The sequence below is a fragment of the Anarhichas minor genome, unplaced genomic scaffold (assembly GCF_050575085.1).
Source record: "Anarhichas minor isolate MPS153535 unplaced genomic scaffold, ASM5057508v1 ptg000003l, whole genome shotgun sequence".
NCBI lineage: Eukaryota > Metazoa > Chordata > Actinopteri > Perciformes > Anarhichadidae > Anarhichas > Anarhichas minor.
In genome coordinates this window covers 4130605-4145078 of record NW_027466449.1, presented here as the reverse complement: position 1 = coordinate 4145078, position 14474 = coordinate 4130605, and positions in this window count along the sequence as shown.

Sequence of the window (14474 nt, the reverse complement as noted above, 5' to 3'; positions counted from 1 at the left end):
ACAATACATAATGTAAAAGAAGTATTGATGTTTGAGTCGTGGGTTACCCTTGTTCAATGATACTTACTTCATACTACATTTATTTGGTTTTCTGCTACAATTAGAAAATATATTATTTCCATACACAATTTACCAAGTGTTGAAGAAAAATCCAGAGATAGTAATGTAGTGATATCATTATGCTTTTATTCAAATGTAAGAGAACATAACAATAATACAGTGTATACAACATGTACAAATTATTGTTGACATGAAGCTTTGACATTAAGTTTCATTTACAGGCTAAATACTGTGAATGAGACTATAATTAGCTGGTACTGATACAGTTTTCCTGTTTGTCTAGATAATCGGTACTTACAAATAAAGAAACACAGCGACTGTATCATACATTTGAAGGAATAAAGGGAATGTCCCCTCTCACACTAACAGCACCAGACAGTTTGAGTTTCTCTCGAACAAAGTAAAAAACAATCAGACAGTGAAAGTGAGGTTGTTTGGTTGGATGCTGTGGTGATGCTGAGCAAGTAGGTTCTGGTGTTTATCTGGATCCAGGTGAAGTTAGAGGACTTTGTTTAGAATTTCTTAACAATGTGAGATAAGTCATGGGATTTCTGAACATTTACACACGTTTCTCAACTATTACGACACTCCCTTGATCTAATGTTAACAAAACATCTGGCACAAGTATTCCCTCACTGTCTATGACTGCGTGTTTTGATGCAAATCTGGAAAGACATGCGGATGAAAAATGAATGAAAAAGATTGTTGTTCTTATGCAGGGTTGTCAATCAGCATTCATATACAGGAAAAAATAATGTCATTTTCTGATATGTGGCTGCAGTGTACACGATAATCTTAAACTGAGGAAAACAAAGACCTGTTTTTCTTTTACATGGTGAAAAGCAGATTACCACTGAAGGTGCTATGATGATTTCCATCATCAAAAATTATTGTGTTTGCCCAGAGACGCAAAAACACAACATCTCCGACCTCTAGAAGCAGCGTGGCACCATTAGCAGATTTGCTAACACCGGACGTCTGATGCTCAAATGCTGAAAAAATATGCTCTCCGTTCTTGACCAAAATAGCAGCTGAAGGATGTGAAGCATGTCCCTGTGCAGCTATGTAGAACTCAAAGTGGTAGGCTCCTCTTACTGGTGCAGTGAACAAACCTGTGGGACAGTTTTGTCAGTGAATGGGGAATTATCTGTTTATGATGCGGTTGAAGCACACATAGCAAAAAAGTCAATAAATATTTAAAATTGTAAATTAAAGTACCTGTGTTTGGGTTGTAGGCATTTCCGATGTTTGTGAGAACGTATCTGAAGACCAGAGGAGTGTTTGTGTTAAATGGTCCAATAGTTCCTGAGCCTGAAGCCAACAGAGATGTTGAGAAAGCCACCTGTTTGACTGAGAAAGAGAGAGAGAAACATACTCATTTTAGAGAATGATGTTACAGCGATAATGACAACATTGACCATGACAATAATGAGCTTTTCTCAAAATTCATTATTGTTATCTATTAAAAATACACCATTATTCTGTGTATTATTGTCACCATTCTAGATGTTTTAAATGATCTATTACAACCAAACTGTTCAAATATCTTATTTTATCTTACCTTCATTATCTCTTTTCAGAGCCTCCACCTGGTTTTCTGTGACATCTGTCCTGGCTGTCATGTTGATCAGCTCTGCTCTCGTGTTGGTCAGCTCTGCTCTCGTGTTGGTCAGCTCTGCTCTCGTGTTGGTCAGCTCTGCTCTCGTGTTGGTCAGCTCTGCTCTCGTGTTGGTCAGCTCTGCTGCCTGTGCTGAAATTAATTAGAATAGGTGCAATGTGAAATACATTTTTGTCTCCAATAAAAACAATATGAAAATTTAGATTTGATGATAAAAATATCCCCATAGTCGAAATTACGAGATAGAAAGTCATAATTATGAGATACTTTAACACAACAGTCATAGAAGCAGCTCTTTCGCTTAGGTTACCCTACATTTGACATAGAAATGGATTGTGAGTACATTGAAGACAGATTAAATACTTCTCGTAGGATCGTACTGAGCAAACGCACCCTTGAAAGGATTTTAAGCAACAAGCAGCTCTGTCGTAGAAAGAAAAAACCCGACAACACGGACACAGCGCATCTATCAGTGAACCACCAGATCCTCCTCTCCACCCTCGAGGGGATGGGCGTCTCAGGCTCTGCACTCTCCCTGTTTGCATCCTACCTGACAGGTCGATCCTACCAGGTGACATGGAGGGGGGCCGTGTCGGAATCACGCATGCTGACTACGGGGGTTCCACAAGGTTTAGTTCTGGGGGGGCCCTTCTCTTCTCGCTCTAAACACCATCTCTGGGATCTGTTATTTGCTCGCATGACTTCTCTTACCATTTTTATGCCGATGACACCCAGCTGGTCTTGTCATTTCCCCCCGGTGAGACTCAAGTGGAGGCACGCATCGCTGCGTGCTTGGCTGACATCTCGAAGTGGATGACGACACACCACCTCAAGCTCAACCTGGACAAAACCGAGCTACTGTTCCTCCCGGGGAAGGGTTGCCCGCACCGAGACCTGTCCATCACCATTGACGATACCGTGGTGACGCCAACTCGGACTGCGAGGAACCTGGGTGTGACCCTGGATGACCAACTGTCATTCTCAGAAAGCATTGGATCGGTTACATGCTCCTGCAGATTCCTGCTCTACAACATCAGGAGGATTCACGCCTTCCTCACTGACGAGACGGCGTAGGTGCGAATCCAGGCTCTTGTCATCTCCCACCTGGACTACTGCAACTCTCTACTTGCCGGAGCCCCGGCGTCAGCCATCAGACCTCTGGAGTTTGACCAGAAAGCTGCAGCTCGCCCGGTGTTCAATCGCCCCAAGTTCTCCCACACAACTTCCCTTCTCTGTTCTCTACACTGGCTACCTGTAAGAGCTCGCATCCAGTTTAAGACTCTGGTGCTAGCCTACAAGGCAGTGAAAGGAACAGCTCCTTCCTATCTCCAGGCCATGGTCAAGCCCTACACCCCCGCCCGACCACTTCGCTCTGCTGCCTCGGGGCGATTGGTTGCCCCGTCGCTCAGTGGTCCCTGCGGCCGATCGACCCGGTCACGGCTGTTTTCTGTCCTGGCCCCACAGTGGTGGAATGAACTCCCCACTGACGTCAGGACAGCAGAGTCGCTGCCCATCTTTCGGCGCAGGCTGAAAACTCACCTCTTCAAGAAGGCCTACCCTGAGCCTTCCACTCAGCACTTATTGTATTCATACTAGTTTGTTGCACTTATTGTATTCATTTGTTTCTGCACTGTACTTTTGCTCTGGTTTATGCTCTTAGATGCTTGTTTAAAAAAGGAGATGCACTTATGACTTCTGGTGACTAGTAGTTCTCTTGAATACCGATGTTGAATACACTTATTGTAAGTCGCTTTGGATAAAAGCGTCTGCTAAATGACTGTAATGTAATGTAATGTAATGTAATCAGTGTTTATAAGAGGCGTGAAGGCAGACTTGACTGTCAGTGAGCAGCTCTTGGATGTAGCCATGCACGGGACGATGACGGGGAGGGACATTTTTAATGCAGAGAGGTGACAAAAATAGCTTTGAACAAAGTTATTGTAATAACTTGTATTTGATGATATTTGTCTTTGTTATTTTCTTTAAAGGTTTGATCTTTGATAGAGTAATGTGGGTTTCTTAACCCTAAATTAAAAGGATTTCTCTTATAATAACAGAAATGTGCTTTAATATATTTTTACATTTATATAGCTGCATGTACAATATTTTTACACTTGAATAAACAATAATCACAGAGAGACAGTTATTTAACAATATGTTAGGGAGTAGTTATACAGTCTTACAGTTACAACCGGCCCTTTGAGGGCAACCATAATGCTGATGTGGCCCAGGGTGAAAATTGAAAATGAGTTTGACACCTCTGCTCTAATATGTCATTTTGACTGATAACGATTCAGCATTGCTCAATATATACGTGTACCTTTAGCTGTTGCTTCAGCTTCAGCTTAATGACAACATTGACCATGACGATAATGAGCTTTTTTCTAAATTCACTATTGTTATCTATTAAAAACACACCATTAATCTGTGTATTATTATCACCATTCTAGATAGGGTTTTAAATGATCTATTACAACTGAACTGTTCAAATATCTTATTTTATCTTACCTTCATTATCTCTTTTCAGAGCCTCCACCTGGTTTTCTGTGACATCTGTTCTGGCTGCCATGTTGATCAGCTCTGCTGCCTGTGCTGAAATTAATTAGAATAGGTGCAATGTGAAATATATTTTTGTCTCCAATAAAAACAATATTTGACAGTTAAACGTATTTCATCATCATTGTTTTCATCAGGGTGTGCTTTAGCCACTGAAACCTGTATATTGTTCCAACAAATGACTTAATACTGTCCATAATACTGTGTATATATGTAGGAAAAACAGTCTTATACTGTTTATATTGTTCTAATATGTAATTTTGACTTTTACCTTTTAGCTGTTGCTTCATCTTGTCCACCTCAGGCTTTTGTAACTCCAGTTCTCTCAGTTTCGCTGCCTGTGCTAAAAAAACAAAAAGGGAAAAAATTTGATTCAATGACATATTTTTTGTAAACATTATTTCGGTCCGTTCTGTAATAACAAAGTGGTTCATGCTGCAAGTACTTCCTCACAACTTAACATACTACAGCACCTTCATTTTCTCTCTGTAAGTGCCTCATCTCCACCCTCTGTTCAGCCAACGTGGCGCTCATCTCTCTCAGCACAGCATTGATGTCTTGTGTGCAGGTCTGTTGGCGGTCAGAGGCATTTGTTGGTTCACTTCCCTGGGATTCGGTTTGCTTTCCATGTGGAATAATTTCGTTGTCAGACTCTGTCTGAAGCTGAGCTGTGGAGAGAGAGCAGATCAGCAGCAACAGTGGAAAACACATTGCCATCTCCATTCTCAAAGTGGCAGTCTATGTATGCAGTTCTGTAGTCTTCTGTACTTTCTGTGTTAATCCCAGCCTTAAATAATGTCCTCTGCTGATAATCAGAACAGTTCATCAGAAACATGTGCAGGACACCCTTTTGATAAGAATCATTACTTACAGCACACTACTGTCTACCTGTTCAAACATTAATGACACAGTGAGATATTGTGACCTCCCTGAGGTTGTTAATTGGCAGAGATAAGCAAAGACTTACCAGAAACCCATTAGAGGAGTAATAAAGAACAGTTTTCTCTCTTTGCTTCCTCAATCAACCCAGCACAGTAATAAAGTCAGACTTTTGTAAGAACAATAACAATAACACAATGTTACAAAAACATCCACTGGCAGGCAGCAGCAGTCATGTGTCGAAAAAAGTCCGAGTATAGTATGTCGAAAAAAGTCAAATTATAGAATGTCGAAAAAAGTAATAAAAAAGTCATAGCCTAGTATGTCAAAAATAGTAAAATAAAAGTAATAGTATAGTATGTCGATAAAAGTCATATAGCATAATGAAAAAAGTCATTGTATAGCGTGTCGAAAAAAGTAATAAAAAAGCAAAAGAATAGACCGTTTAAAAAAGGAATAAAATAGTCATAGTATATGTCGAAAAAAGTAATAAAAAAGTAACAATACAGTAAGTCTAAAAAAAGTCTTAGTATAGCATTTCCAAAATAGTCATAGTATAGTATGTCAAAAATAGTCAGAAAAAACAATACATAAAACTCCCGTATCAGCTTCTCTGTACAGGCTTACTGTAAAATCCAGAATAGAATTTAAAATGATTGTCCTCACCTACCAAGCCATAAATAGTAAGGCACCATCCTCTCGTAAAGACCTCATAGTACTCTATCACCCCACTTGAGCACTGCGCTCCCAGAATGCAGGGTTACTTGTGGTTCCTGGAGTCTCTGGTAAACATGGCTTCAGCTACTAAGCTCCTCTCCTGTAGAACCAGCTTCCAGTTTCACCAGCTTCCAGTGGGGGGCAGACATACTCACCGCATTTAAGAGTCGGCTTAAGACTTTCCTCTTTGATTACACTTATAGTTAGGGCTGGCTCAGGTTTGCTTTGGACCAACCACTAGATATGCTGCTGTAGGCCCCGACTGCCGAGGGGCTTCCTAGGATACACCGAGCTCCTCTCTCTCCTCTCTCTCCTCCTCTCCCTCTCCACCTGTATATGTTCATGTCCCATTAATGCACATTACTAACTTGACTTCTTCCCCAGAGTCTTTGTGCTTTCTCGCCTCGCAGGTTTCCATTGATCGTGGTTATACTTGGACCGTGGTCGTGCCTCCTGCAATGGCCCTGCCTGACACCCACTGCTACTGCTATTATTATTATTAGTCATATTTCTATTACTATTACCGTCACTATTACTGCTTTTATTATCACCATTCGACCTGTCCAGGGTATACCCTGCCTTCACCCAATGCCAGCTGTGATCGGCTTCAGCCCCCCAGCGACCCTGAACAGGATAAGCGGTTAAAGATAATGGATGAATGGATTATCATAATTATTTTATAATGATATCCACTGCTGCTATTATTAGTAGTATTCATCATTTTTCTATTAGTATCCTGCTATTATTAGTGCTACTATTACTACTCTCATTATATGTATCGCTTCTGTCATATGAATTGACTATGTTGTAATTCTACTAAGTTGTTCACTCTGTACACATGACATCTATTGCACTTCTGTCCATCCTTGGAGAGGGATCCCTCTTCTGTTTCTGTCCCGGAGGTTTCTTCCTTTTTTTCTTTCCCCGTTAAAGGGTTTTTCGGCGAGGGTCCTGGGACAGAGGATGTTGTTGATGTATGCTGTACAGATTGTAAAGTCTTCAATGGCAAATTTGCGATTTAGGGCTTTACGAATACATTGAACTGAATTGATTTTAATGTAACTAGATCCTTTTAATCAAATGCTGTACTTAAATAAAATGTTGAAGTACTTTTACTTGAGTATGTTCCATTATATTCCATTTTAAAGTACTTTATACTTCAATTCCACTGCATCTCACAGGGAAATATTGCACTTTTTTCTCTATTAGATTTGTTTGACAGCTTAAGTTACTTTAAAGATTCAGATTATTAAGTATATAAAGTAAATAAAATGAGCACGTAACACATTAATGCATCGCTAATTATAGATATAGCAATATAATTATTCTAAAATTAGCCATTCTGCAATACATTTACTTTTAAGTATATAATGATGTTCATCATTTTGTACTTTCAATTGATTAATATCATGGATGCATAGCTCTTACTTGTAAGTATTTCAACACTGTAGTACTGCTATTTTTACTGAAGGAAAATATCCTAGTACCTAGTACTTCTTCAACAACTGTATGTAAATATTAGTCTAGTGGAAAATTAAAAGGATTTCTTTCACTCACACACCTTTTAGACAGTTAATGTGATGTAGTGCATGATTTGTTCACCTCTGCATCATGTGCTGCTCTCTCTCTCTCTCTCTCTCTCTGTCTCTCTCTCTCTCTCTCTCTCTCTCTCTCTCTCAACTAAACATATATCCAGTGGTGTATAAAGTACCCAAAAGCCATACTTGAGTAAAAGTAAAGATACCTTACTGGAAAATTACTCCAGTAAAAGTAAAAGTCACCTATTAGAATACTACTTGAGTAAAAGTCTTAAAGTATCTGATATTTATTGTACTTAAGTATCAAAAGTAATTTTCTGATATTAAATGTATTAAGTATTGAAAGTAAAAATACAAGTAAATGCTGTTAATAAAAAAGCAAAGGGTCAGAATTTTGAGAATTATGAAGTTTATTATTTTAAGTGCTGTGGCACCATGACCAAGGACATGGAGCTGTGTTGAAAATAATTGGGTTGGCTGTGATCTATCCAGGAGCAACAATGTTCAACATAATATATTGTACATAAGTATACTTTTGCATCTACTATGAACTTATCATCATAATTCTCCGAAAAGCAATATGACAAGGAGTTGTAACAGTGCGTTTATAAGTATGCTCATTCCGACTAGAGGACGTAGAGGGCAAATGCATAATATTGTGTTCAGCAAAAAATATCCACTTGATGCATCAGGTCAGTGTTGTGAGAAAGGACACCTGCCTTGTAAACTCCTATGGGCCTGATTTGAACACAATAGGCAAAGGTTTTGCTCAAGCTGAATCTGCAATTGGGCGACTGCTGCCATCATAACTCCATCTGATCATCCACAAAATGACTCAAGTAACAAAACATGATCAATACTAAAGCAGCACCGAAAGTAACAACCCAGTTATTACTTGAAACTGAAAAATGTCCTGTTCATCTTCAAAAGACAATTCTAATAGAATGTAGCGTCTTTACATTCATGATTCATTTTTTTTCTAAAGATAGATTTGATTTTGTAGCGAGTAACGAAGGTTTCAGGGGAAATGTATCGGAGTAAAAGTATCAGTTTTCTTTAGGGTGACCAGATCCATAACACCAAAAAGGAGGACACTCGGTATTAAGTGAAGCTGTGAATAATTGCATAGGACTCTGGCGTGCTCCCCTCTACAATACAACTTTGTGTGATTGCTACATGATGTCTGTGTAACAGAATAGGAAAAAATAGTCTTAAAGAGTCAAAAAGTGTTTGTTCACAGTATTTGTATTTATTCAATACATTGTGGTGTTCAAAAACTGACCACTGTGCTGAGTGTGACAAAGCATAACATTTGTGGACTTAAAATGTACAAATTAAATCACAGGTCACATAAATAATAAACAGATAAACAAAATATGTTCATTGTAGTCTGAACAACAAAAGACCTCAAACAACTTTCTTCATTTATAAAAAGATTTGATCTGTTGTTTCCCTAAATAACTTGTATTATGTAATTAAAATCATAGAGCTGGAGATCGGAAACACTTTTTACAACATGTAATGAAGAGAAACCATAATCATTGTGGGTTATTTTATAATGACGTCACAATCAGAATTTAAAAACATACCGGCGTAAATAATTAATAAATAAGACGCATTCCGCCGGTACAAACGATGCTGCGCGTATAAGCAGGACACAGAACGCAGTATAAATACACACGTATAAAAATACTCAATGCAGTTTGTTTAACAGGTAACAGACTACAGAGAAAACATCTCCACTCTGACAGTGATGATAACTGTGTCTTTATTAATATAAGTAGTAGTTTAACACCATTAAATCAACTGAAAACATACGATCTTTTTTTAAATCAATATTTAAAGTGCATTTTTATTGGAATGTTCGCTGAAAACGGCCCTGACCAGAAAACAACTCTGTACAGTGATCATGTACAGACACAAATGGAGAGGAGAGAAGACGCGAGGAGATATGTTTTAACAGACATGAGACGTCCTTTCCTCTGAAGCGTCACGTGAAGCGACGTCGGTTTCTGATGATTGAGGTCAGTCGGCCTCAGTGCGTAGATATGACGTAGCCAGCACACGGAGCCTTGTTTACGTTTTTAAACAATGATATAGGGCTAGAACCTAACCTAAGCCTATCAGATATTTATTTGACAACGCTTTTAACCAATCATTTGTTAGACTGCGTTCCAGCAAAATATTCTAGCGCGCAGCTCTTTAGGACCAGTGGAACTCCAAAAAGGAGGACAAATACGCGTCCGGCTTGATGCTGCGCCGGACGCCGGACAGGGCATTGAAAATCCGGACTGTCCGGCCTAAATCCGGACGTCTGGTCACCCTAGTTTTCTTTGCAAAATGTAGTGAAGTAAAAGTAAAAGTCAACAGAAATATAAATAGTAAAGTAAAGTACAGATATCCAAAAAAACGACTTAAGTACAGTAACGAAGTATTTCTACTTCGTTACTATACACCACTGCATATATCAATTAACATACATTACATTTTTACAAACTTCAGTTCTTTATTCCCTGAGTGCATAAGCAGCCAGCACAGTCAGTTTGAATCACAATATACAATACATAATGTAAAAGAAGTATTGATGTTTGAGTCGTGGGTTACCCTTGTTCAATAATACTTACTTCATACTACATTTATTTGGTTTTCTGCTACAATTAGAAAATATTTACTTTCGAAACACAATTTACCAAGTGTTGAAGAAAACTCCAGAGATAGTAATGTAGTGATATCATTATGCTTTCATTCAAATGTAAGAGAACATAACAATAATACAGTGTATACAACATGTACAAATTATTTTTGACATGAAGCTTTGACATTAAGTTTCATTTACAGGCTAAATACTGTGAATGAGACTATAATTAGCTGGTACTGATACAGTTTTCCTGTTTGTCTAGATAATCGGTACTTACAAATAAAGAAACACAGCGACTGTATCATACATTTGAAGGAATAAAGGGAATGTCCCCTCTCACACTAACAGCACCAGACAGTTTGAGTTTCTCTCGAACAAAGTAAAAAACAATCAGACAGTGAAAGTGAGGTTGTTTGGTTGGATGCTGTGGTGATGCTGAGCAAGTACGTTCTGGTGTTTATCTGGATCCAGGTGAAGTTAGAGGACTTTATTTAGAATTTCTTAACAATGTGAGATAAGTCATGGGATTTCTGAACATTTACACGCGTTTCTCAACTATTACGACACTCCCTTGATCTAATGTTAACAAAACATCTGGCACAAGTATTCCCTCACTGTCTATGACTGCGTATTTTGATACAAATCTGGAAAGACATGCGGATGAAAAATGAATGAACCTTTTCTTATGAAGAAGATTGTTGTTCTGATGCAGGGTTGTCAATCAGCATTCTTACACAGGTAAAAATAATGTCATTTTCTGATACGTGGCTGCAGTGTACACGATAATCTTAAACTGAGGAAAACAAAGACCTGTTTTTCTTTTACATGGTGAAAATCAGATTACCACTGAAGGTGCTATGATGGTTTTCATCATCATAAATTCTTGAGTTCACCCAGAGACGCAAAAACACAACATCTCCGACCTCTAGAAGCAACGTGGCACCATTACCAGAGCTGCCATAATAGGACGTCTGATGCTCAAATGCTATAAAAATATGCTGTTCGTTCCTGACCAACACAGCAGCTGAAGGATATGAAGCATGTGAATTATGTCCAAATGCACCTATGTAGAACTCAAAGTGGTAGGCTCCTCTTACTGGTGCAGTGAACAAACCTGGGGGACAGTTTTGTCAGTGAATGGGGAATTATCTGTTTATGATGCGGTTGAAGCACAAATAGCAAAAAAGTCAATAAATATTTAAAATTGTGAATTAAAGTACCTGTGTATGGGTTGTAGGCATTTCCGATGTTTGTGAAAACATATCTGAAGACCAGAGGAGTGTATGTGTTAAATGGTCCAGTATGTCCTGAGCCTGAAGCCAACAGAGATGTTGAGAAAGCCACCTGTTTGACTGAGAAAGAGAGAGAAACATATTCATTTTAGAGAATGATGTTACAGCGATAATGACAACATTGACCATGACGATAATGAGCTTTTTTTCTAAATTGATTATTGTTATCTATTAAAAACACACCATTATTCTGTGTATTATTATCAACATTCTAGAGAGGGTTTTAAATGATCTATTACAACCAAACTGTTCAAATAGCTTATTTTATCTTACCTTCATTATCTCTTTTCAGAGCCTCCACCTGGTTTTCTGTGACATCTATCCTGGCTGTCATGTTGCTCAGCTCTGCTCTCGTGTTGATCAGCTCTTTAGAATAGGGGCAATGTGAAATCCATTTTTGTCTCCAATAAAAACAATCTTTGACAGTTAAACGTATTTCATCACCATTGTTTTCATTAGGGTATTAAGTAATTTGTTCAAACTATTTTGAACTAATTACTTAATACTGTCCATAATCCTGTGTATATATGTAGGAAAAACAGTCTTATACTGTTTAAATTGTCTCTAATATGTCATTTTGACTTTTACCTTTTAGCTGTTGCTTCATCTTGTCCACCTCAGTCTTTTGTAACTCCAGTTCTCTCAGTTTGGCTGCCTGGGCTAAAAAAAAAAAAAGGGAAAAAAGAAGATTCAATGACATATTTTTGTAAACATTATTTCGGTCCGTTCTGTAATAACAAAGTGGTTCGTGCTGCAAGTTCTTCCCTAACAACTTAACATACTACAGCACCTTCATTTTCTCTCTGTAAGTGCCTCATCTCCACCCTCTGTTCAGCCAACGTGGCGCTCATCTCTCTCAGCACAGCATTGATGTCTTGTGTGCTGGTCTGTTGGCGGTCAGAGGCATTTGTTGGTTCTCTTCCCTGGGATTCGGTTTGCTTTCCATGTGGAATAATTTCGTTGTCAGACTCTGTCTGAAGCTTAGCTGTGGAGAGAGAGCAGATCAGCAGCAACAGTGGAAAACACATTGTCATCTCCATTCTCAAAGTGGCAGTCTATGTATGCAGTTCTGTAGTTCTGTAGTCTTCTGTACTTTCTGTGTTAATCCCATCCTTAAATAATGTGCTTCAGTTTATCAGAAACATGTGCAGGTCACCCTTTTGATAAGAATCATTACTTGGAGCAAGTCATCTGGAAAACAACACTGAAAACCCAGCACACTACTGTCTACCTGTTCAAACATAAATGACACAGTAAGATATTGTGACCTCCCTGAGGTTGTTGATTGGCAGAGATGAGCAAAGACTTACCAGAAACCCAAGTTAGAGGAGTAATAAAGAACAGTTTTCTCTCTTTGCTTCCTGAATAAACCCAGCACACTAAAGTCAGACTTTTGTAAGAACAATAACAATAACACAATGTTACAAAAATGTTGGGAAAAAATCTAAATTACTAATTATTATACATTTAATAATTAGTGAATGTTATTCATTTAACAGAAGCTCATGTCCTCTGTAGTGTTTAAAGCCTGTGTCCTTGTGTGAACTATCTGGGACACCAGGCGTCTTCAGCAGATGTTTAGTCTATTAAGAAGCAGTTGATTGCCGAAAGAACACTTCAGCTGTTTGTCCTGAATAAGAATGATAATAAACTTGGAGAAAGCGTCAATACTTACGCAGGCCTGATTTGCGACCATGATTTTCGAGAAAGTGACCTTTGTACTAGAACAAATTGTTAAAGTGTCCAGATACGTAGACGCCTGTGTGAAACGCAAAATGTGCGTGTGTTACCCTGTGCCAGCCCACTGCATGTTGTTTACTTAGTATAAATACCAGAGACTCGGAGACAGATCTTCGAGCAGTCTTGATGTACATTCCGTATGTGAATCAACCCTGTCTCCTTCTTTGCAAGGAATAAATGTCCAATGATTAATGATTTTCACACCAGTCTCGCGTGAATTTTTCTAACAAAAAACATCCACTGAATCAGAATCAGAACCGTTTATTGCCACGGTATGTTAATGAGCCTGGCAGGCAGCAGCAGTCATGTGTGTAGTTTATGTGATCTTCACCACAGCCTCAATTTTCATAACTGACATTACCAGGTCTAAAGATTCAGATTATTAAGAATATGAAATAAATAAATTGAGCACGTAACACATTAATGCATCGCTAATTATAGATATAGCAATATAATTATTCTAAAATTAGCTATTCTGCAATACATTTACTTTTAAGTATATAATGATGTTCATCATTTTGTACTTTCAATTGATTAATATCATGGATGCATAGCTCTTAATTGTAAGTATTTCAACACTGTAGTATTGCTATTTTTACTGAAGGAAAATATCCTAGTACCTAGTACGTCTTCAACAACTGTATGTTAATATTAGTCTCGTGGAAAATTAAAAGGATTTCTTTCACTCACACACCTTTTAGACAGTTAATGTGATGTAGTGCATGATTTGTTCACCTCTGCATCATGTGCTGCTCTCTCTCTGTCTCTCTCTCTCTGTCTCTCTCTCTCTCTCTCTCTCTCTCTCTCTCTCTCTCTCTCTCTCTCTCTCTCTCTCTCTCTCTCAACTAAACATATATCAATTAACATACATTACATTTTTACAAACTTCAGTTCAGTTGTTCTTTATTCCCTGAGTGCATAAGCAGCCAGCAATATGACCTCGGAAGTGTAAAGCTTCTTAACTGAAAATGGATCAATGAGTGTTCACTGAGCTTGTAATCTATGTGACAACAACAACAACTCTGTGTACAATAACAATTAGTAACCATTTGATAGTGAATGAACAGGCAGAACAAAATGTAACAGGAAAATTAAAGTTGTAAAAGTAGAGATCAAAATACTAGATTTAACTACTTGTGTATTGAATAACAGGGTCACTATAATCTCAATGAATACCACACAGTCAGTTTGAATCACAATATACAATACATAATGTAAAAGAAGTATTGATGTTTGAGTCGTGGGTTACCCTTGTTCAATAATACTTACTTTACATTTATTTGGTTTTCTGCTACAATTAGAAAATATATTATTTCGAAACACAATTTACCAAGTGTTGAAGAAAACTCCAGAGATAGTAATGTAGTGATATCATTATGCTTTCATTCAAATGTAAGAGAACATAACAATAATACAGTGTATACAATATGTACAAA